This window comes from Meriones unguiculatus, chromosome 20 (genome assembly GCF_030254825.1).
Source record: "Meriones unguiculatus strain TT.TT164.6M chromosome 20, Bangor_MerUng_6.1, whole genome shotgun sequence".
NCBI classification, from domain to species: domain Eukaryota; kingdom Metazoa; phylum Chordata; class Mammalia; order Rodentia; family Muridae; genus Meriones; species Meriones unguiculatus.
In genome coordinates, this window is record NC_083367.1 from 33,000,208 (window position 1) to 33,022,957 (window position 22,750).

Sequence of the window (22,750 nt, forward strand, 5' to 3'; positions counted from 1 at the left end):
ATTTAAAAAAAAAAAAAAAAACTACACACATTTAAGAAATTGCAGCCAAGGGCAGACACAATACATTAATAGCATGCCCAAAGCCTCATTTATATTGTAGTCACCGCTCCTTGGCAAACATCATGGTCTCTATCATCACAGAATTTACTGTTTTGACTTTTGTGTGAATCTGATAGTAAATGTTCTAGTTTCTATGCCAAGTTTCCTGTTTCAACATTACACATGAGAGAAACACCTATTTTGGTGCAAATATAAATAATTTATTCCTCTTCATTTTCTCAAATTATGACAGGAATTATTTATATAATATACTTTGTGGAAATTGGATTGTTCCCAGATTTGCCTATTAAAATAGAATACTAAAATACACATTACTGTATTTACTGTTTATACGTGTGAATTAGGCATTATATACATGATAAAGTTGCTATGTTTTTAAATATGGAAATACACATCTTTTGTAATACTGCTAAACATTTTCTAATTAGTTGTTCCTAGAGAAACTGCATTATCATAGGGCAAAGGTCCCAGTACCTCTGACCTGTGCAAGCACTTGCCAGCCTCTTTGACCAATTTTAATGTGAGTATAAAAAAAAAAATAATTATTTTTATAAATTGGAATTGCCTCATGCTAATGGCCTAGAGAATAGTCTATACCTTTTGTATTTATCATTTGAATAACCTCTTCTATGTACACCCTAAGATTTTGAACTGTTGCTGGTTGGATTCTTTTGTCACTTTTTAAAGTATTGGAATTCTTGTTTTTATTTTTAATCCTTAATTTGTCATAAATATTACATATGTATTAGTTACTCTGTGCTTTTAATTATGTTTTAGAGTTTTAAATTAAAAACAACTCATTAATATTACACTTTAAAAACAATGCTTTTAACTTAAAATTAGCATATACTTCATCTAAACTATCAAGAAAACCATTTCTCAATCTAGAAGAATGAGTGAATCTATTCCCTAGTGAACTTCTGGTGTAATCATCTGACTACGTGACTCTCAGAACCCTGTAAGCTTCTGAAGATGAGCCATATGTCATTCAAAAACTGTCACTAGTGTCTAATATAATGATTGATTCACGTCACTCTTAATTTGCATATTGTGTAAATATATATACATATAATGAAGGTATTAACTTATGACTAGATTAATTTTAAACAAGTTCTGAATATACTAATCATTCTCTATAGAAAGATGTAAACCTGATAATTTTCCTCTCTGCCTCTTTCTAACTCAGGTCAGCACACCCTGATTTGGAGGGAGTTGGAGAACTATTTTTGGATAGCAAAGAAATAAGTAAAATGCTAAGAGTAATGGTTTTTAAATTAACTGAATCTCAAATCTAAGATCTCTGACAGTCACTCTCTGTGACTCCTGCTCTCCTGGAAGGCTTGTCTTTCAAGCCTTCAGGTAATAATTAGTGATGTGTCTTCTTGATTTTAAAAATGCAAATCCTATAATAAAAAATAAAATCAGGTTAATATCTTTGACTTCATTTGATACTTGGATTATTTACATTTTTCTAGTTATATTTCTTTAGTGTTTTCTACTTATTTCTCTAGTGTTTCAAAGATCAGTGATTCTCATAATTCCTACTCTAGGGCTAAGAGCAGTCTCAAAGTGAGTTCCCTAACAAGGGAAGCAGGAACAGCTCTGCGGTTGCCTGCTCTTTTATCCCTTCCCCCTGGCAGGGTAGCATTACCAGGCCATAGAGGAAGAGGATCCAAGCAGTCCTGATGAGACTTTATAGGCTGTGGTCAGCTGGCAGAGGAGGAGAACTCCCCCTTTTCAATGTACAAGGGGAGGAAGATAAAGGGAGTGGGACAAAGGGTGGTGCCCGGAGGAGATGAGGGAGGCAGCTACAGTCAGAATACAAAGTGAATAAACTATAGAAAAATAGTTTCTCGAGAAAAATAATAATAAATACGTGTTTAGTGCCACTTTTTTCAGAGCCAAATGAATCTGGAGCTGTAGTTACCCACAACTTTTTCTTGCCATAACATATATATATATATATGTAAATATTACATACATATATACATGTATATAATATATGTAAATATTATATGCATATATACATTATATACATATATGTAAATATTATATTATGATATGCCAAATATGTTTATAATTATATTTATATTTTAAAATACAAATCATATAAAATAATATATTAGTATGAATAATTATAAGGTAAATATATATAAATGACATCATATATATATACACATATATATATATGTAAAAAATGAGGCCATTAATTTGGAATAGAGCAAGGAGGGATATATGGGAGGGTTTGGAGGGTCAGAAAGGGAAAGAGGGAATGATGTGGTTACATTATAATCTCAAAAGCACAAAGAGAATTTTAAAAATGAGATAAAATCCATCCATCAATCAATCAATTAATAAAGCTAAATATTTTAATAACGGAAAAATAAACTGACATTTACAAATAACGGACTTCAGTAACTTATAAGGATCATTCCAGTAAGAAGGTTTTAAAAAACTAAGAAAAATTTTTGAACAAGGAATTGTTATTCAAATGATCTATTTAAATAACTTTTTATAATAATCATGTAGCTTTGTAACTAAGAGTAAAAGATTTGTTTCATTTCAAATAAAGTTTCGATATTGATGAATAATCACTGATTCTTTATATAGAATACGGAAGAAATTTTAATGTGTAATTCTCAATTGCAGAAATATAAGATTATTAGGCATTTTTTTTCCTTTCTTGCTTTTTCAAGACAGGATTTCTCTGTGTAGCCTTGGCGATCCTGGAATAATTTATAAGTGAGCCTGGCCTTCCTTTCAGAAGGCGCATGCTACCATGCCCGGCTTTGGCAACAATTTTAATAGTTCACATATACAACAATAAAAGATGACTTGCAGGTAAAGCCAAATTTTAATGTCTACAGAAGAATATAGAAAATAGTTTAAAGAAGTGGAAAGGCAATGGTTCACATCAGTAGTTCCCTCAGAATTACAGAATTATGTGAAAAGTCTTTAATTCAATAGAATCTTTCTGTAAATTAAGAAAAATTCTCTTCATAGTTCATTTTGTTGTCTTGAACAAACACTTGTAACTACCTGTGTGGTGAGGGAGGGAAATTTATCATATGCGTGTCCTACCTATATGGCGGAGAAATGACAGAATTTGTTCCATACAAAATGCTTAAATTAATTTTAATTCATGTCAGTGAGATTTTCCCTAGTAAAATTTTTCATCAGACATTCTTTATCATTTTTAAATCATTAACGATAAAAGATTAGCTACTTTTATGAAAACCAGTGATACTTATTTGCCATCTTTGTTAATTTCTTATTGTAATAATTACTTAATAGTAGCACATGAGGCTTAACTTAATACAAGCCAGTTATTTTGCAATGGTTATTTGTAATATACTTTGGAAATGGTTTAGAAACTACATTTTGTGCAGAAATGAACAAAAATAATGAGGACTAGATCATCTACTACAGAAAATGAGACCATCACAGTTACATTTTCTGTAAATTTAATTTTAGTTGGCACTATACTCAGAAAATTGGCAGCTTCTCGAAATAACATAATTTTAATGGGGGCATTTTACTCTATGCTTACCAGACTACTTTCAAGCTATATAAATAGATACGTTGAGCAAGACTTAGCAGATTAGAAGAATGATGTCAGCCTCCTTCCACAGATCAACTGCTAGAATATATCTTAACCGCCAGTGGTAACCCAAAGAATTCATTTCTACCTGGCAGTTAATGAGGATGGAGCTTCAGAAATAGAGGATGGAGGCAGAAGTGAATAACTTTGTTTTTCTTTCAGAAATAACCTAAAAGTTAACTTATGTATGCAGTTTATGTTTAATTTATTTTTAATATTATTCATTACAAGATGCTCATTTATGCAGTGATAAATACTTTTAATGCCCAAAGGAAAAAAATCTACCCACGTTGAAAATTTTAATTTAAATTGACATTTCTGTAATTTGGTTAATAGAATGACTAAATCTCAGACTAGCGGCAGTTCATCAACTTATCTAAATCACAAGTTTTTATTTTGATTTGTTTTCTTTGTTTTGCTTTTGTTTTACTTAATTGAGACAAGGTTTCTCAGTAGCCCAAGATGACCTGAAACTCAACATGTAGACCAGGCTTACCTATGTTATTTCTCCAATCTCAGTTGCTTTGAATGCTAAGATAACAAGTGTGAGTTTGACTTATAACTTCAAGCCATAAATGATGACAATTCAAGAAACATAGTATTTTATAAACCAGTGTTTAAGTGTCTAGGCTTGGAAAATGAAAATCAAATTTCTTCAATTAAAGGGTACTGGGCATATGAGCTACAGCCTAGAATGGGTCTGTGCTCAAGAGTAGGCAGCCAATACAAATAAGACCTTATGGTTTTTTATTGTTTTGCTTTTAAGAGAAAGGAAGAAAGAGATGTTAAGTGGGTAAGGAGTTGAGGGAGGATCTTAAATTGTCTGAAATCGGGGAAAATATAAATATGTCTAACTCAAAAATCGGTGCACTTGAATTTACTTGGTGTCTATTTATCCTGACAAATTTTATTGTGGCAAAGCCTACTTTAATATTTCTATAGATACTGTCTTTCTTTTCACTAGTAATTGTGTTCCTTGTATACTTATTTCCTGTTATTTTAAACCTAGGTATACCTTTATACATGGCAGTTTGAATAGTGTAAGCCTAATGCTTTCTTCACAACCCCAGTACACATTACATAACTAGGATTAGCAAGGCATTGCCCATCAATATGAGAGTGATGGCCTTTAAGGAAGTCTAAAACTGTTATCTACTAGTCTAGTTATCTACTAGAATGGAGAACATATGAATATGGTATAGCTAAGCACATTGGTGGCAACCTTCATGGCTTTAAGCTGGCATCCTGGTGCCAACAGGACAGCCCAAGTTCATGGGACCAGGAATTCATAATTATCTATCATTAATGATAATGATAAGCAAGATTCCCCCCCCAAAAAATTCATCTTGCTACTTAAAACTTCTACTTATTCTTAGTTTCTGATATTGTTCTTTATTTAAAACTATTTATTAACTCTTTAAGGATTTCATATTATGTATTCTGATCATATCCAACCTTACTCCTTTCATTTCTCTCATGTAACCTGTTTACATGCATATTCCTACACTCTCAATCCAACACTGACTCTCCTCCTCCTCCTCCTCCTCCATCTCGTCTTTTCTCCTTCTCCTTCTCTTCCTCCTTCTCCTCCTCTTCTTCCTGGCACCAGGCCTGTGGACCTCCTATACAGAGATTAAAGAAAACTGACTCTCCCTCTCCTGGAAAATATCAAACGCCAACAGCTTTTCATCAAGTAGTATATCCAGAATAAATCTTTATCCTATTCTGACAGGCTGTGAGCAAAGGGGATGAGTCAGCCCAGGGAGCAGCTGAAATGGATTTGGGTTTTGCTGACATGAGGTTGTTTCTGATGCATCATCTCCTCTAGTTTCCTCTGACAATTGCAATGCAGAAAGTAGTTCAGCAGCGGTTCATCTCCACAGCCATGTTCCAGCCTGCCATGATGCCTGCTGTGTACCCTAGCTCTTCCTACACCCTTTGCTATTTGCCAAAGCCTGAGGCCCTTATTATTCTGAAGAATTATGAACTGGTTACATCTATTCTATCACCACAGTCATTATGTTTTCTTCTAAAATTCGATTGCATGGACTTAGATAAAAAATTAGCCACTTTTTCTTCTCATGCAACATGTTTTTTTTTTTTTTTTTAATTCGTGTTCAAAAACTATGCACAGAACCACGCAGAGACACAGGAAGAGTTCAGAAGGATGAAACCCTTGTGAAATTGAGATTTAGATTTTCAAAAAAACATAATAACATCTGTCAAAATCTGTGTATATGTGTACCTTAAATGAATATATAATTTCAAAATGAAGTTGTGATACATTTTTTGGACACAAAATTTTTGTGAGAGTAAATTTCTAATAAATAAAAAATACATAAAAATTAATGTGGAATTGGGAATGGAATGGTGGGGTAGACTGTGGATATGATAAATAAAAGGGTTAAAAAAATAACAGGGAACAGGACAGGAGCCTACCACAGAGGGTCTCTGAAAGACTTTACCCAGTAGTGTATCAAAGCAGATGCTGAGACTCAGTCAAACTTTGGGCAGAGTGCAAGGAATCTTATGAAAGAAGGGGGAGATAGAAAGACCTGGAGAGGACAGGATCTCCACAAGGAGAGCAACAGAACCAAAAAATCTGGTCAAAGAGGTCTTTTCTGAGACTGATACTCCAACTAAAGACCATTCATGGAGATAACCTAGAACCCCTGCACAGATGTAGCCCATGGCAGTTCAGTATCCAACTGGGTTCCCTATGGGAACAGGGACTGTCTCTGATATGAACTCAGTGGCTGGCTCTTTGATCACCTTCCCGTTGGGGGAGCAGCCTTACCAGGCCACAGAGGAAGACAATGAAGCCAGTCCTGATGAGACTTGATACACTAGGGTCATAGGGAAGGGGATCAGGACCTCGCCTAGGAATGGACTTGGGGAGGGGCTTGGGAGGAGATGAGGGAGAGAGGGTAGAATTCGGAGGGGACAAGGAAGGGGGTTATAGCTGGGATACTATGTGAATAAACTGTAATTTTAAAAAATAAATTAAAAAACAAACTTCCTCTTGTGTTATTTTTTTATTCTGTCTAATGAACTTCAAGTACAGACTTTCTAACAATTAATTTTAAAACTTTTTAAATTTTTAAAAATACTTCCCTGCTATAGTTTACAAAATATATGCTTACTCAATCCAAATTCTAAAGTGATTTTAAATTATTTTTTAAGATCACCCCATATTCCTTTGAATTACATTATTTCCTGTGATAATTTTTAGTCAATTTTTAAAATCTGTTCTTATGCAACATCTGTTTTCCCATCTTGAAATTTTTCTTGCTAACATTCGTTTCAACACCATGATTCTTACTTACATTACTACTATTTTGTTCTGATTTTGTTGCCATTTTTATTTGCAGAATTATGATTTTTATTACCTCAGAAGCATTTAAAACTAGTTCTACAAACGTTCTGTGGCTCTAGAGACAAGCGATTATGCCATTTACTCATCACTACTTTATTATTCTCTTTTAAACTTTTTCTTCATCATTTTGAAAGCTTTTTTTTTTTTCTTCTGTGTCTGTAGGGAACCTCAAAGTCACTTCAAAACACCCGAGACCAAGTTTTTAGCACACAGGAGATTTATTTACCCCAAGGGTACAAAGGGCAGGGAATAAGAGTCAAAAGCAGGAGATAGAGGGCAAGGGAGGGAGGAAGGTGTATTTGTCCCAGAGTTGGACAAAAGACTGGCTCTGGATAGAGGGGAGACAGATGTGGCCCACAGGAAAATGGAAGTTTTTAAAGAAAAAGGGGGAAATCTTGTGTTAGGATGAGGTATTTCACTTTAATTGAGCATGTTAATTGGGTGAGCCAAAGGGGGCTTTTTATTGCTGGACCTTATTAGATGGACCTTGGTAGTCAACCTCAGAAGGAGGAATTGGATAAATAAGAAACAAACTTTGGAGGTTAGCTTCAGATATGTAATCTAATGTTTTGTTTTTTGTTTTGTTCTGTTTTAGCAAGGCAGAGACAATGAGGGCTAAGCACAAGGCCTACCAGTGCCAAAGTTTACCATACAGGCTAGAGTGCCCTCAATATCTGTGGGACCCTGTTGTTAAGGTCTAAATCTGGCATTTCCAGAGGTCAGTAAATTATGATGGAATCACTTTCTCGGCTGGATTCCCTCTGCTCCTGATCTGGGGAACCCCAGATCCTCTAAGGCTCATCACACAGTCCTCAGGGAGAATCCAGCCCAATGCTTTCCTGAAAAGAATCCTGTGCATTGTGCACCTGGGAATTCCTAGAAGCACAGATCCTATGTTAATGAGATGTCTCGGTATCTTGGCTTTCAACAAATGACCTTTAGCCATACCTGAAGTTCTTCAACCACCCAACTAAGTACTGAGTTCCCTGTCTTATCATAGGAATGTACCACTACATGTAAATGAAGTATTCCTGGAGCCCCTAACTCCAGAAAAGCAAACATACTCACCCTGAAAACCCCTCCCACTGTGCAAGGTTTATAAGTCCCTCTTTCTTACAAAATAAATGAGCCAGCATCATCTATATTACCATAACCAAACTCATCATTTATTCAGGGGAAGGACAGGCTCCTCTTCTCTCCAAAGAATTCATTATTGGATCCCCAGGGCTTCACTGCCAGCCGGAAAGCCATGCACTGCAGGCAGCTTTAGGTAGTCACAGGTGTGTCAGTGCAAGTTTCTGGGGCCATTTTTCTAGCACCCCAGCAACACCACAGTGCCTGTCTGTGGGAGCAAGCAGCCATTTTGTTTACCTGGACAAAACCAGGCTCCAGCTTCTGCCTCTCTCTGTTTCAGATCTCTGAATCTCAGTTACCAGATGCTCAGGAAGCAGCCACTGACTTGCCCAAGTCAGGCCAGTCCCTCATTGTCACCTGGCTCAGGTTCCAGAGACCTGAGCTTTGACCCTTTTTCAACCCAGAGAGTGAACTGCTTCAGGAACACATATGAAATTATAAGAGAACTAGTAAAAATATTTTTTGGTCTTCTTCACCTCCTCTCTTTCAGCACTTCCCGTATCTACTCTCTTCCTTTTTTCCTACCTACCCAACTTTGTGTCTTTAAAAAAGTAAAAAGTCTGAGCACAGGGGTCTTTTCTGAGACTGATACTCCAGCCTAGAACCACTCATGGAGATAGCCTGGAAGCCCTGCACAGTTGTAGCTCATGGCAGTTCAGTATCCAAGTGGGTTCATAGTAATGGGGACAGGGATTGTCTCTGACAGGAACTGATTGGCCTGCTCTTTGATCACCTCTCCCTGAGGGGAGAGCAGCTTTACCAGGCCACAGAGGAAGTCTCCTGATGAGACCTGATAGACTAGGAACAGAGGGAAGGGGATGAGGACATCCCTTATCAATGGATTAAGGGAGGGGCACTGGTTGGAAAGAGGGAGGATGGGATTGGGAGGGGAGGAGAGAGGGAGCTACAGGGGGGATGCAAAATGAATAAACTGTAATTAATAAAATAAAAAAATTTTTAAAGTAAAAACACCAAGACTGAATTGTGCTTCTCAAATATTCTTGGATACATAGGCTTCAATGAGAGTCTGGTCAACTTAACAAGGTCCAACATTCTTAGAGAAAACTGACTCTCTTTCAGACACTAACAACTGTCAATTGATCTACAGTTAAAGGTGAGACTTCATGTTCACATATCCTCTCCATACTGTGATTTGATCTGGTTTGATCAGTGCATAGATATTCTACATGCTGTCATAACCACTATGAGTTCATAACACACACACACACACACACACACACACACACACACAGTCCATAGGACTCTCCTTCCCTATATCTACCATCTCTGTCTCTTACAGCATTTGTCCCCTTTCTGCAGTGATCCCTGAGGCTTAGGAATGAGACATAAATATAAATGTCCCATTTACAACTGTCCTCTCTGCAGTTACTTATGCTCCACATCTTGGCCAGTTGTAGGTCTGTGATAATCATTATCTGTTGCAAATGCAAGGTTCTGTGATGAGGACTGAGAGATGCATTAATTGATGGGTATAAAAATAGCTCATAGGAACTACATGTTTCCATTTTGAAGAATAATAGTAGTTCTCCTGTTGCACAATTTCTAAACATTTATATCCCTTCTCAGACTTTTGGCTAAGATCAAGTGTAGTATCTGTTCTTATCAGTCTAAACAAAGTTGTGACATACTTTATTAAGTTTGACTATTTATGTTTAACGAGAAAATAGTGGTTATACTCCCATGAGTGGAAGTGGAAGCCCCTGAATTCTTTCACATTTTTTTTTTTACAAAAAAGTCTGTTAATAACTCTGCCCATCTTTTCATCTCAGTTTTCTGTCATAGTCTTAAGAATTCATTTCAACAGAGAATAGATAGATGATAAGTATGTAGGTAGTGATAGATATATAGATAATGACAGATGATAGATAAATTATATATAAATAATAAATAGTGATAGAGATAGGTAGATAGATGATAGATAGATAGATAGACAGATAGATAGATAGATAGTGACAGACTATTTGTATACATATATGAGATAGATAAGCAAGCAAGCAGACAGACAAATAGATGATAGATAGATAGATAGATAGATAGATAGATGATAGATAGATAGAGATAGACCTGAAGTAAAGGGGGAAAATAAAAGAGTAAAATCGTTGAGTATTCCAAGACACAAGTGCCAGGAACATTTCCAAGCAACCTGGACTTTAAAGCTGGGCCTTTGTGAATCACAATAGATGAAAGTGAATTAAGAATATAATAGACTTTCAATCACATATGAAGCCAAAATTTAGTGTTTAGTATGACATAGTAGAATAAGACTAAAAACTAGAAGAAAAAAATGAAAATATGTTCTATAGGAAAAGAATATAAATTTAGTAATAAAGCTATTTAAGTAAAACTGCTTACCTACATCTTGAAAAACATTTTTTGTTCATTATAAACACATTTGCTTAATGAGGCTACTCTAATTATCAAGAGTTTACAACAATTATAATAATGAATAAGTGTATAATGGCTTTTGTTATGATTTAATGTGCAATATAAGTTAAAACAATTGGTTTGAAGATAAATTTTTATTTAAATATACTGTAATTGGTGATTTTTCACTGTTAACTATAATTTATACTCAAACAAAATAAATTAAGTAAAAAGACATATTCATGGTTTCTTACTAAAAAGAAAATGCCAGGAAAATATCTTCCTTAACTATCAAAAGAGTGGTTTTATATAAATATATATTTATATTAATATATAATAATTTACATATAATATATATTTGTGATATATATAATTTGTGAAATCTCTCTCTCCCTCCCTCTCTCTTACACACACACACACACACACACACACACACACACACACACACACTCACAGAAGAGAGTTGGGGGCCCTGGTCTTAACTCAGAAAGAATGACAAAAAATAAGGGGCTTTTTCCTCAGTATCCTCCTACTCCTCTCAGTGTGTAGGAAGGTTTATAGGATCATTTTAAGAACAGGGGTCTTTCCTGAGACTGCTATTCCAACCAAGGACTATACATGGAGATAACCTAAGACCTCAGCACAAATGTAGCCCATGGCAGTTCATTATCCAAGTGGGTTCCATTGTAATAGGAACAGGGACTGTCTCTGACATGAATTGATTGGCCTGCTCTTTAATTACCTCCCCCTGAGGGGGAAGCAGCATTATCAGGCCACAGAAGAAGACAATGCAGCCACTCCTGATGAGACCTAATTGATTAGGATCAGAAGGAAGGAAAAGAAGTCCTCCCCTATCAGTGGACTTGGGGAGGGGCATGCATGCAGAGGGTGGAGGAAGAGAGGGATTGGGAGGGGAGGAGGGAGGGAACCATGGGGTGGGGAAACAAAGTGATTAAAGTGTAATTAATAAAGAAAAAAAAAAGAATTCTTTTTATCCTGTTCCCTCTCTTCCCCTGCTTCTGGGTTTGTTCTTCTGAATGAGGATTGAGCATCTTCCTTACAGTCTTTCTTGTTATTTAACTTCTTTAGGAGTATAGAATTTAGTATGTTTATCCTATATTATATGGCTAATATCCACTTATGCATGAGTATATACCATGTGTGTCTTTCTGCTTCTGGGATATCTCACTCAGGATGATCATTTCAAGTTCCCACCATTTGCCTGCAAATTTCCTGATTTCCTTGTTGCTAATTGCTGAGTAGTGCTCCATTGTGTAAATGTACCACAATTTCTGTATCTATTCCTCAGTAGAGGGACATCTAGGTTGTTTCCAGATTCTGGTTATTATGAATAGAGCTGCTACGAACATGGTTGAGCAAATGTCCTTGTTTTATACTTGAGCATCTTTTGGATATATGCCTAGGAGTGATATAGCTGGATTGTGAGGAAGCGCTATTCCTAATTTTCTGAGAAAGCACCAGATTGATTCCCAAAGTGGTTGTACAGGTGTTACATTCCCACCAGCAATGGAGCACAGAAAGCCTCTGAAAGACTCTACTGATCGAGGTATCAAGCAGAGGCTGAGACTCAAAGCCAAACTTTGGGCAGAGTGCAGGGAATATTATGAAAGAAGGGAGATATAGAAAGACCTGGAGGGGATAGGAGCTCCAAAAGGAGACCAAGAGAGCCAAAAAAATAATAATAAAATAAAAAATAAACAAAACAAAACAAACAAACAAAAACCCTAAAACCTGTGGGCCCTGCAGATACTGTTACCCCAACCAAGAACAATGCATAGAGACTTAAAACTCCAGCTCAGATGTAGCCCATAGATTCAGTAAGGTCTACTAGGGTCCCTAGTAATGGGAACAGGTGCTTTCTCTGGCATGAGCTCAGTAACAGGCTCTCTGACCACCTCCCCCTGAGAGGTGTAGCCTTGCCAGGCCACAAAGGAAAACAACGCAACCAGTCTGGATGAGACTAGGTCAAATAGAAGGAGTGAAGGACATCCCCTATCAGTGAAGCCATAGAGGGAGAAGAGGAAGGGAGGGTGGGATTGGGAGGATATGAGGGAGGGGCCACAGCAGGAATACAAATTGAATAAATTGTAATAAATGATAATAATAAAATATATTGACATAAAAGAACTCTTTTCTTAAAGTCAATAATACATTTTGTTCTCTGTATATGCCCATTTATTAAATATGGAAATGGACACATTCCCACATGTATATATCAATATAGACATCACAGGTCCCATGTATAGAATAAGCCTATTATTAACTATAAATTTTACAAATCTTGGAGAAAAGTAGCTTCTTTGGTTTTCCTTACTCTCTTCTTTAAAAAAAATATTTTTATTAATTACAGTTTATTCACTTTATATCCCAGCTGTGGCCTCACTCCCTCATCCCCTCCCAATCCCACCATTTCTTCCTCTCATACTCCTCCCCCAGTCCACTGGTAGGAGCTGTCTTCTTCCCCTTCCATCTGACCTTAATTATTAGGTCTCATCAGGACTGGCTGCATTGTCTTCCTCCGTGGCCTGGTAAAGCTTTTCCCCTTTCAGGGCCAGCCACTGAGTTCTTGTTGTAGACAGTCTCTGTTCACATTACTAGGGAACCCAGTTGGACACTGAACTGCCGTGGGCTATGCCTGTGCAGGGGTTCTAGGTTATCTCCATGAATGGTCCTTGTTTGGAGTATCAGTCTCAGAGAAGACCCCATGTGCCCAGCATTTTTGGTTCTGTTGTTCTCCTTGTGGAACTCCTGTTCCCTCCAAGTCTTTCTATCTCCGACTTCTTTCATAAAATTCCCTGCACTCTGCCCAAAGTTTGACTATGAGTCTCAGCATCTGCTTTGATACCTTTCAGGGTAGAGTCTTTCAGAGGCCCTCTGTGGTAAGTTCCTGTCCTGTTCCCTGTTTTGTCCCTCTTAGCTATGTCCATCCCTTTTGCCTTTCTAAATAAGGATTGAGCATCTTACCCAAGGTGCTCCTTCTTGATCACTCTCTTCTTACAGCCTACTTTACACTTATGGTAGTGTGTCTCCAGCCATTGCCTCTTACAAAATGTTGGCTCATGTCAAACAAATACGCTCAAACCTTTTCTCAGAAAATCAAGGCAGTGTCATTGAACCCAATCCTAATATTTATTTTTTCTCTTTAAGTTTCTTTTTCTTAAAATACAAGATTCTACATTTACATTCCCTTATTAACAAGGGTCAGCAAAAAGTCGCTCACCCACTTGGAAAAAAAAATAATTTATTCGCCAATTGTAATTTTCTGCAGACTTACAATTCATTGTCTCTGATGCCATCTCTTAACCACCCATTTTTCTTTATTTAGTTTAATTTCTACAAAGCTGTGGGGAACTGCTAATATGCTAATAATGAAATAGATAAGTGGCTTGCTTAAATTGTGTTAGCAAACACAACTGATTACTCTGCAGCCATTCTGAACTTAAATACTACCAGCATAGAAGAGTTGAGTTTTGGGTTCTTTCCCTCTCCTCTGTAGAAATTCTCATCTGTACTTTAATATTTGTAGCCTAGGAATAAAGTTTGACTAGTTATGCGGGTTAGCTTGAACTTCTCCAAAGTAAAACTGGATTTAGTAAGAGAGCTGGTTTATTGCATCTCTCAATTAGATAATTATCAGTTTTAAACTATCTGTGCAATTTTAACTGATAATCATATTTCCAAATAGCTACTAAATTGCATTTATGTATAAAAGCTAAGGATCTTAGCTCTAAAGATATCGGATATCTTTTAAGTTTTTAAAATCATTTTAGGAATATAAAAATCGTAATATATTTGGTTGCTGTAAGGATTTTAAACCATAATTCTCACATTGATCCATTCACAGAATTTTAGTAAGGTTGAATCTTACATAAGACTCTAGCAGAGCCACTTGAGACTGATGATACCATGATGATCAGAGTGATTTTGTTTTATATTTCTTCTTTAAGCTTCTGAGACATGAAGAGAAGATCTGTGCATAAATAAGAAGTAATTATACAAAATGTATAAAATGTTCAGAGAGACACTATTTTATTACAGAAGTCTAGAAGATTATTGCTTTGTGATACCAAAGGAATAATTGTGGGTATATAAAGCATTGACCAAAAAAGATTAAAAGCAAAATAAAAAGGCAATTCTATTTGGGAAAGATAGAGGGTTATGGAATCAAGAAAGTGGTGCTTGTTTTAAGACACTAGAGAAAATGCTTTGTCATAGTTTAAGGAATAAATGACGACAGCAATTAGAAATTATCTACAGAGACAATGTCTGGATCAAAAGCAATTGTGTGTCTATTTTAGTGGATAAATTTATGATAATGGTTCTGGTTTCATAGATTTAAGTTTATTTTTGGGTAATGAGTCTAGCTCCATGTCCTAATTTCTGCTATAGAGCTTCTGAAAAAAAAATGGCAAATGTGTCTTTAATACAGATTCCCTTCAGAGTCAAGAAGGCCCTAAGCCCTGGTTAAATGTATTATCCTCTCATAATTCCTATTAGCTGTTATCAGATGACAGTGTCATCAAATAGTGTTTCCTTCTACCTTTGACCTACTCATTTATCAAGCTGCATTCATTGTGATGGGTCCTTGGGCCAAACTGTAGTCTGAAGATCAGGCTGTGACTTTGAGGATTTCTAACCTTTTTTTAATACTAATGGTGTGACCCACAAACCGGAAACTTTGTCATCATCAAAAACTTCAGAGTAGCCCTTATGAATAGCCAGGATGCCAAGTTAGAAAGAAATGGATGTCACTGACATTTTAAATTTTTATTTATTTTTCTCTCATATATTGTATGCCATTTAGTTTTCCCTCTTAGTCCCCAGAATCTACTCCCCCTCCTTTCCCTTCAGAAAAGGGCTGGCCTGCTAGGGATATTAACCAAACAAATCCATCCTTTCTGTGATCATATTCAACTGATGGCAGCAAAACCCCCATTATAGGAAGAACTGTGCACTATAGTAATTTAGATGCCTATTTGACACTGAGGAAAATTGGGGAAATTTGCAGAAATTGAGCAGAATGAGATATTATCAAGAATTGTTTTAGAAAAGAGCAGGATCTGAAGGGCTGAATGTATAATCAACAAGCTTTGCAAGAGAAAATTAGGTTCACAGCCTGAATTGCTCTCAAGCATATATGTGATACATGAATCTAAGATGTGGGAAAGAAACATGTGACTAGAAAAATGCTAGTTGATTTTCTTCTTTTGTAAAAGGTGATGTTAATAAATTGGAGAAAATTAGTGATGTTTTGGGTTGGATCTTAATATGCTTCCAAAACTTATGTACTAAGCCCTGGGGTGCTAAAGGCAGATGAAGGAACCCTTGGGACATGAAGCCTGATGGGTGAAAATTAGGCAGTTAGGGTCATGCACTTGACATGCTATCAGGACCGAGGCTTTATCTTCTGTATTTTCTTTCTAGATGTTGTTATGTAAGTTAAATTCCTGTGTCACATACTTCTAAAATGATGGATTTTCCCTCTTACTGGATAAACACTTTTGGGGGCAGAAATAAACTAAGTGAAACATTTGAAACCAGGAGTTGTACTAAATCTTTCCATCCAATTGGTTCACCTTAAATACTGACAACCATAAATAATCAGATATTTATTGGGAAATATGGTTCTCTCTCTCTCTCTCTCTCTCTCTCTCTCTCTCTCTCTCTTTCTCACTTCCTCTCTTTCTTTCTCTCTCTGTGTGTGTACATATATGTGTTTATGCACACATGTAATCATTACATGCGGAGGCCAGAGGCACCCTTGCTTATATTCCAAAGGTACCGTTCATCTTTATTACTAAAGTCAGTTTTCTCATTAGTCTAAAGCTTACCAAATAGGTGAGGGTGGCTGGTCAGAAACTCCAGGGAATGCCTGTTTCTACCTCTTCAGCAATGAGGATACCAGTACCTTATCAACACACCCACATTTTTTCTTTGTTTGTTTTGTTTGGTTTTGTTTGTTTGTTTGTTTGTTTGTTGTTTTCAAGACAGAATTTCTCTCTGTAGCCATGGCTGTCCTAGAACTCACTTTCTAGACCAAGCAGTCTTTGAACTCACTGAGATCCTATGTCTGCCTCTCTCATGCTGGGATTAAAGGTGTGCGCTCTGCTTGGCCTTTTAAATTTTTTAAAATTATTTTTATTCGTGTGTGTGTGTGTGTGTGTGTGTGTGTGTGTGTGTGTGTATTTGTGTTTGTGGAAGCCAGAAAGGATGTCTAATGTCCTGGAGCTGGAGATACAGGCAGATAATACCCAGTGTGGTTGCTGGGGATTGAACTCTGGTCCTCTGTAGAGCAGCAAGTGCTCCTTACCATTTAGACATCTCTCCAGCCCTCCCCACATTTTTTTTTTTTAAATGTAGGTTTTTACTAGGATCAGATCCAGGTCCTCAATCTTGCTTGGAAGGCACGTTACTGACTGAAATGTTTTATCAGACCCCAAATAATTATTCTTTATCATTTAACTTAGAAACTGATTTTCTGTGGTGTAAATCGACAAGGCTACTGAAAACAGAAAACAGAATAGTACAGATTCGATGGCTTAAATAATGGTAATTTGTTTTCTCAGAATTCTAGTATCTAGACATCAAAGATTAGGCTCTCAAGCAGCCAGTGTCTCCCTGAACATCTCTCTTTGGCTTTCAGGAGGAAGCATTCTCATTGTTCCCTCCTGAGTCTTTTCCTATATGCATATTCATTTTGGGTATCTCTTTCTTTACTTATACCACCATTCAGATAAGTTCAGGTCTTTGCAATCATGACCTTAATCAACCATTGCTATCCTTATAAAGGATCTAACTACATATGAAATCATGCTGTAAAGTACTGAGGACAGGGTTTCCGTTTATAATTTTTTTTTTTTGGTCACAAAGTAATTCATAACATGTAGTATGAAATAAAACTTGGAAACATGGATAATAAAAACCCATTGAAGAAAGATTAAAAATGAAGCTTAAGAATAAGACGTAAACAATAAAGCATATGTGCATCCTCACCATATTGCAGAGTATTGGACTTTCACCACTACAGAGGGAAATTAGGTTTCTTACATTTGTTTTCTTTTGGCTGCAATGTACTTCATGCAATCAAGAGGCTTGTTTTTAATCTCATAAGGTATACAACATCAAAGATTGTACCATTAATCTTTGATAATTTTGGTTCTTTAGTTTAGAGTCAGACTCATGTCAACATTTGTCTTCTTTCTGTGTTACTAGGATATGATAATATTGACTGTGAAGTAAATAAACAAATACTATAAAAATATTAACAGTATCAACAATAGATGAAAATAATAGTAAGAATTTTTAAATACTGATTTTTTATTCTTATTTTTTGGCTTATAGATTTTTTTCAGGGATTAACAATTAAGGAGAACTAAATTAGATGTGTATGTATTAATTAACCACAAACATAGTACCAGTATTCACTTAATTTAATTTCTATATGGTAAGTACTTGAATTAATAACACTCATATCAAGTTCTAGATATCTGTGGTAAAATTGTTATGGTCTGGGCCATGATTATACACACAAAAATACATGAGAAAAATAAAATATTCATGTTTTCTGTATTCACTTACAGTCTATAAGACACACTGACAAAATAATTAGCTAGAAGAATAACTGAACATTTCTCTTTATCTCTACATTTTTTTCATTAGGTTTCATGCAAATTTTGTTTTCATGGCTCTGTGACCTCCTTGAAAAGAATGGTGATGTGTTGGTTCCTAATGTATCCCCTTTCCCTTTCCTTGAAATACTGATGTTTTCATCTTTCAGCATTAATTTACTAATACCTTACTTACAAAAATAAAATACCAAAAAATAGATTGAAGTAGTGCTTTAGCCATTTAGATGTTCATTAAAAACAAATCTACCTCCACAGCTGAAAACTATAAAGATTCATGTCCAGGAGCTATAGGCATCTGAAATTCCTTTTCTGCTTCTGTATTCATGTTGGGTGGATCAATCTTAATAACAAATTATATCTGCAGATATTACAGAGTTTGTATCAGAGGATGAGTCAATGCTGGAAAGTCAATGCTGCTCTTCAGGACTTTTGAATAAATCTACATCATTTTCTGCAATTCCTAACACAAGAGATTAGAGAAGACAGCTGTTTCCATCATCAAGAATTTAGTAAAGAAGAACTAATATGAGGGTATGGTTTCCAACTATCTAAAAACAGAAAAAAATACGGAAATTATTTTCAAAACACAGAGTCTTAGGTGTAAAAGGCATTACTCACAAGCCAAAATGAGTTAAAATGTGTTGAAGCTATTATGACTTTTATTTTTCTTGGCATCTCAAAAATATTAGATGCAAGCAGTCTAATAATAAACAAGTTTGCTCTTATTTCTACAACCAATTTATATTGTCATTTATTATGTAAAATATGACTGAGATTTTATTGCCTTGGAGCAGCTTTTCCCTTCTACATATAATCATTTCATATAATCATTGTTTATAATATAAGCATATTCATCTAATTACTGATGGCTCACTTTGAAATTGATAGAAAATCCTAAACTTTGTTGTGTTTGAATCATGATGTAAACAAGTATGCATAAATTTTAGTGTGCAGATTAGCATATATACTTAAATAAAATTGTGTTTTCAGCATCTCAATTGTTTTCAAATTTCTGTGCAGATAGTTAATATTGTCCTTTATTATTTATGGCATTTCAACTACAGTAGCTCTGAATGCATTATATTCCTAACTCTCCATGTTTTCCTCAGATTTAGAGGAAGGAAGGTCATTTTTATTGACAGAAATCTCTACTCCATTTTTCCTTTGTTTCAAGTACTTTCATCTTCAGTTATATCAAAGGAACACGGGGAGATTTTCATTTCTTAGAAAATGAAATATGCCCTTAGCTAGAGAAATAATCTTCACCCAACCCAAAAGCTTAGTATAGTCAACAAAAATATTATCCATGAAAAGAGTTCCCATCTTTCTACCTTACATCTTTATCATTCTATCAGCACATATATGTTATGTATATATGATTCATTTTTAATTTCTTAACAATTTATCTTATTTTAAATTATGTGTGTGTGTGTGTGGGTGGGTATGTGCAGGTGGCAGTAGGTGCCTGGGGAGGTAAGAAAATTCAGATTCCTCGTGGAGCTGAGGTCACAGGCAGTTGTGAGCATACCAACCCCAGAGCTGGGGGGCTGAACTCAGTTCCCCCATGTGAATAATACCAGATGCTTATTGCTAGTGCAAGGTGTCTTAGATAGGTGTTTATGAATTAAAATTCAGATGTCTGTACAAAATTTTATAGGTCACTAGATACTGGGTTTCAAGGAGTCGTGGATGTCTGTTAGAAACTGTGATTTATGTTTTTCCTTTTTTTTTTTTTTCTTTTTTGGTCTTTGGCCTCTTCTATTATGAGATTTTATACTTCAGTTGAATAGACTATATCCTACTCATACTGCCTTTTGCAGAGACTTGACATTTTCTTTTTAGATTTTTTTTTTTACAGTGATACAACTATTAAGTAATTTTAGGAAGAAGGAAATTATCTGGATAATTATTTATACAGACAAAGAACCACTTGTAAGGAGAAATTATTCCACTGATGATTTTCCAAGCTCATTTTGTATACAAATGCCAAGTAAACAAATGCTTATTTAAGGTAATATGGTTTTTTTTTGTCTTATATTAAAAAAAAACTACTTAGTAGCTCATTTTGTCAAATATTTTCATTTTTCATCAATGTCATTTTTGTATTGTAGATACTCTATGTGGGAAATAGAAAAGTAACATGAGCTTTTAACCACAGGGCAATCTCTCGTGATCCATCACTCTGATATTTCCATGCATTCATGTGATCTGACATGAACATTCCCATGATGGCACTCAAAGAAGAGTACAGATGAGTAAATATGAATAACTCACTTACACTTTTCTTTGCAGAAATATAGCTTTAAAATAAGAGCATTTCTCGAGATAGCCTCCACACAGTCAAACAGACTTAGAGATGGCTCACTGGTGAAAAGGTTGCACTGCTGTTACAGGGGACAGGAGGTCCCTTCCCAGCACCTGTGGCAGGTGTCTCACCAACACCCGAAGTCCAGTTCCACGGGACCTGACACTTTCTTCTTTCCTCTGCAGGTACTCACACTCACATACCCTCACATAGACATAACCAGACACCAACAGTTATTTAAACATGAAACAGTGACACGGAATTAAAAAAAAAACAAATACAACTAAGTTGGAACTTTACACACAGATTAAGTGGAAGAAATAGAGAAAAAGATAAAAGTATGTGTTAGGTTCATAAATGAATATCAGAAAGTAACCTCATCTAGAATAGAGACTTACGACGATATTTTGGAGATAACAGAAGTTCAAGGCAAGGAACCCCAGATAGGTTGAAATGGAAAGGGAAAGGCTCATCTTCCTCATTTTTTGCTGCTGAGATGAGACATCACAACCCAGGCAACTTTTGAAAGAAAGGGACCATTTTGGCTTATGATTCCAGAGGATTAGAGCTCAAGATGGCTAGCAGAGGTGACGGGAAGCAGATGGTGGCAGCTTCTTTCGAGAGCTCACAATTTGAACCACAAGCAGGAACAGAGAGGCTGCACTATAAATGCCACTCCCCAGTGGCAGGCTTCCCCAGCAAAGCCACATCTTTCCATACTCCCCAAATCAGCCATCACGGAGGACCACGAATTTAAATATCCAAAAACATCTCATTCAAACCGTCACACCCACTGTAGCAGCTGATCTTACTGAGAAGATAGGTAATAATTTCTAGATCAAAGAAACAGAAATTGTAAAATTTAAGGAAGGGTCAAAAAAGTGTAGGAGTCTACTCTGCCCACAAGAAAAGTGATGTGAGCTGAAAGAGACAGTTCTTTCTGAATGAGGATTGAGCATCTTAACCAAGATCCTCCTTCTTGCTTAGCTTCTTTAGGTGTACAGATTTTAGTATGGTTATCCTATATTGGTGTACAGATTTAGTATGGTTATCCTACATATGTCTAATATCCACTTACAAGTGAGTATATACCAAGTGTGTTTTTTCTGTTTCTGGGATACCTCACTCAGAATGATCTTTTCTAGTTCCTACCATTTGCCTGCAAATTTCATGATTTCCTTGTTTTTAATTGCTGAGTGATATTTCATTGTGTAATGTACCACAATTTCTATATCCATTCCTCAACTGAGGGGCATCTGGGTTGTTTCCAGGTTCTGGTTATTACAAATGAAGCTACTATGAACTGATTGAGCAAATGTCCTTGTATACTTGAGCATATTTTGGATTTATGCCTAGGAGTGGTATAGCTGGATCTTGAGGTAGCACTATTGCTAATTGTCTGAGAAAGCTCCAGATTGCTTTCCAAAGTGGTTTTATAAGTTTACATTCCCACCAACAATGGAGGAAGGTTCCCCTTTCTCCACATCCTCTCCAGCATGTGTTGTCACATGAGATTTTATGTAAGCCATTCTGATGGGTTTAAAGTGAAAGGTCAGAGTCATTTGCATTTGCATTTCCATGGTGACTAAGGACATTGAACATTTCTTTAAGTGTTTCTCTGCCATTCAATATTCCTCTAAATGGGATAGACCTTGGAAGATAGAGAAAAGAGGGAACAGGAGAGGAGCATATCACAAAGATCCTCTGAAAGACTACCCAGCAGGGTATTAAAGCAGATGCTGAGACTCATAGCCAAACTTTGGGCAAGGTGCAGGGAATCTTATGAAAGAAGGGGGAGATAGAAAGACCTGGAGGAAACAGGAGTTCCACAAGGAGAGCAACAGAACCAAAAATATCTGGGCACAGGGGTCTTTTCTGAGACTGATACTCCAACTAAAGACCATGCATAGAGATAACCTAGAACCCCTGCACAGATGTAGCCCATGGCAGCTCAGTGTCCAAGTGGGTTCCCTAGTAAGGGGAACAAGGGCTGTCTCTGACATGAACTCAGTGGCTGTTTCTTTGATCTCCTTCTCCTCGGGGGTGCAGCCTTACCAAGCCAAAGATGAAGACAATGCAGCCAGTCCTGATGAGATCTGATAAGCTACAGTCATGTGTAAGATGAGGAGAACCTTCCCTATTAGTGGACTGGGGAAGGAGCATGGGAGAAGTGGAAAGAAGAGTGGAATTGGAAGGGGTGAGGGAGGGGACTACAGGTAGGATACAAAGTGAATAAATTG

General features: G+C 36.2%; 1 pseudogene; it reads left to right on the forward strand.

The window, feature by feature from the left end:
- Positions 1-9,746: 9,746 nt before the first annotated feature.
- LOC132649620 (U2 spliceosomal RNA) lies at positions 9,747-9,873 on the forward strand (annotated as a pseudogene).
- Positions 9,874-22,750: the final 12,877 nt, after the last annotated feature.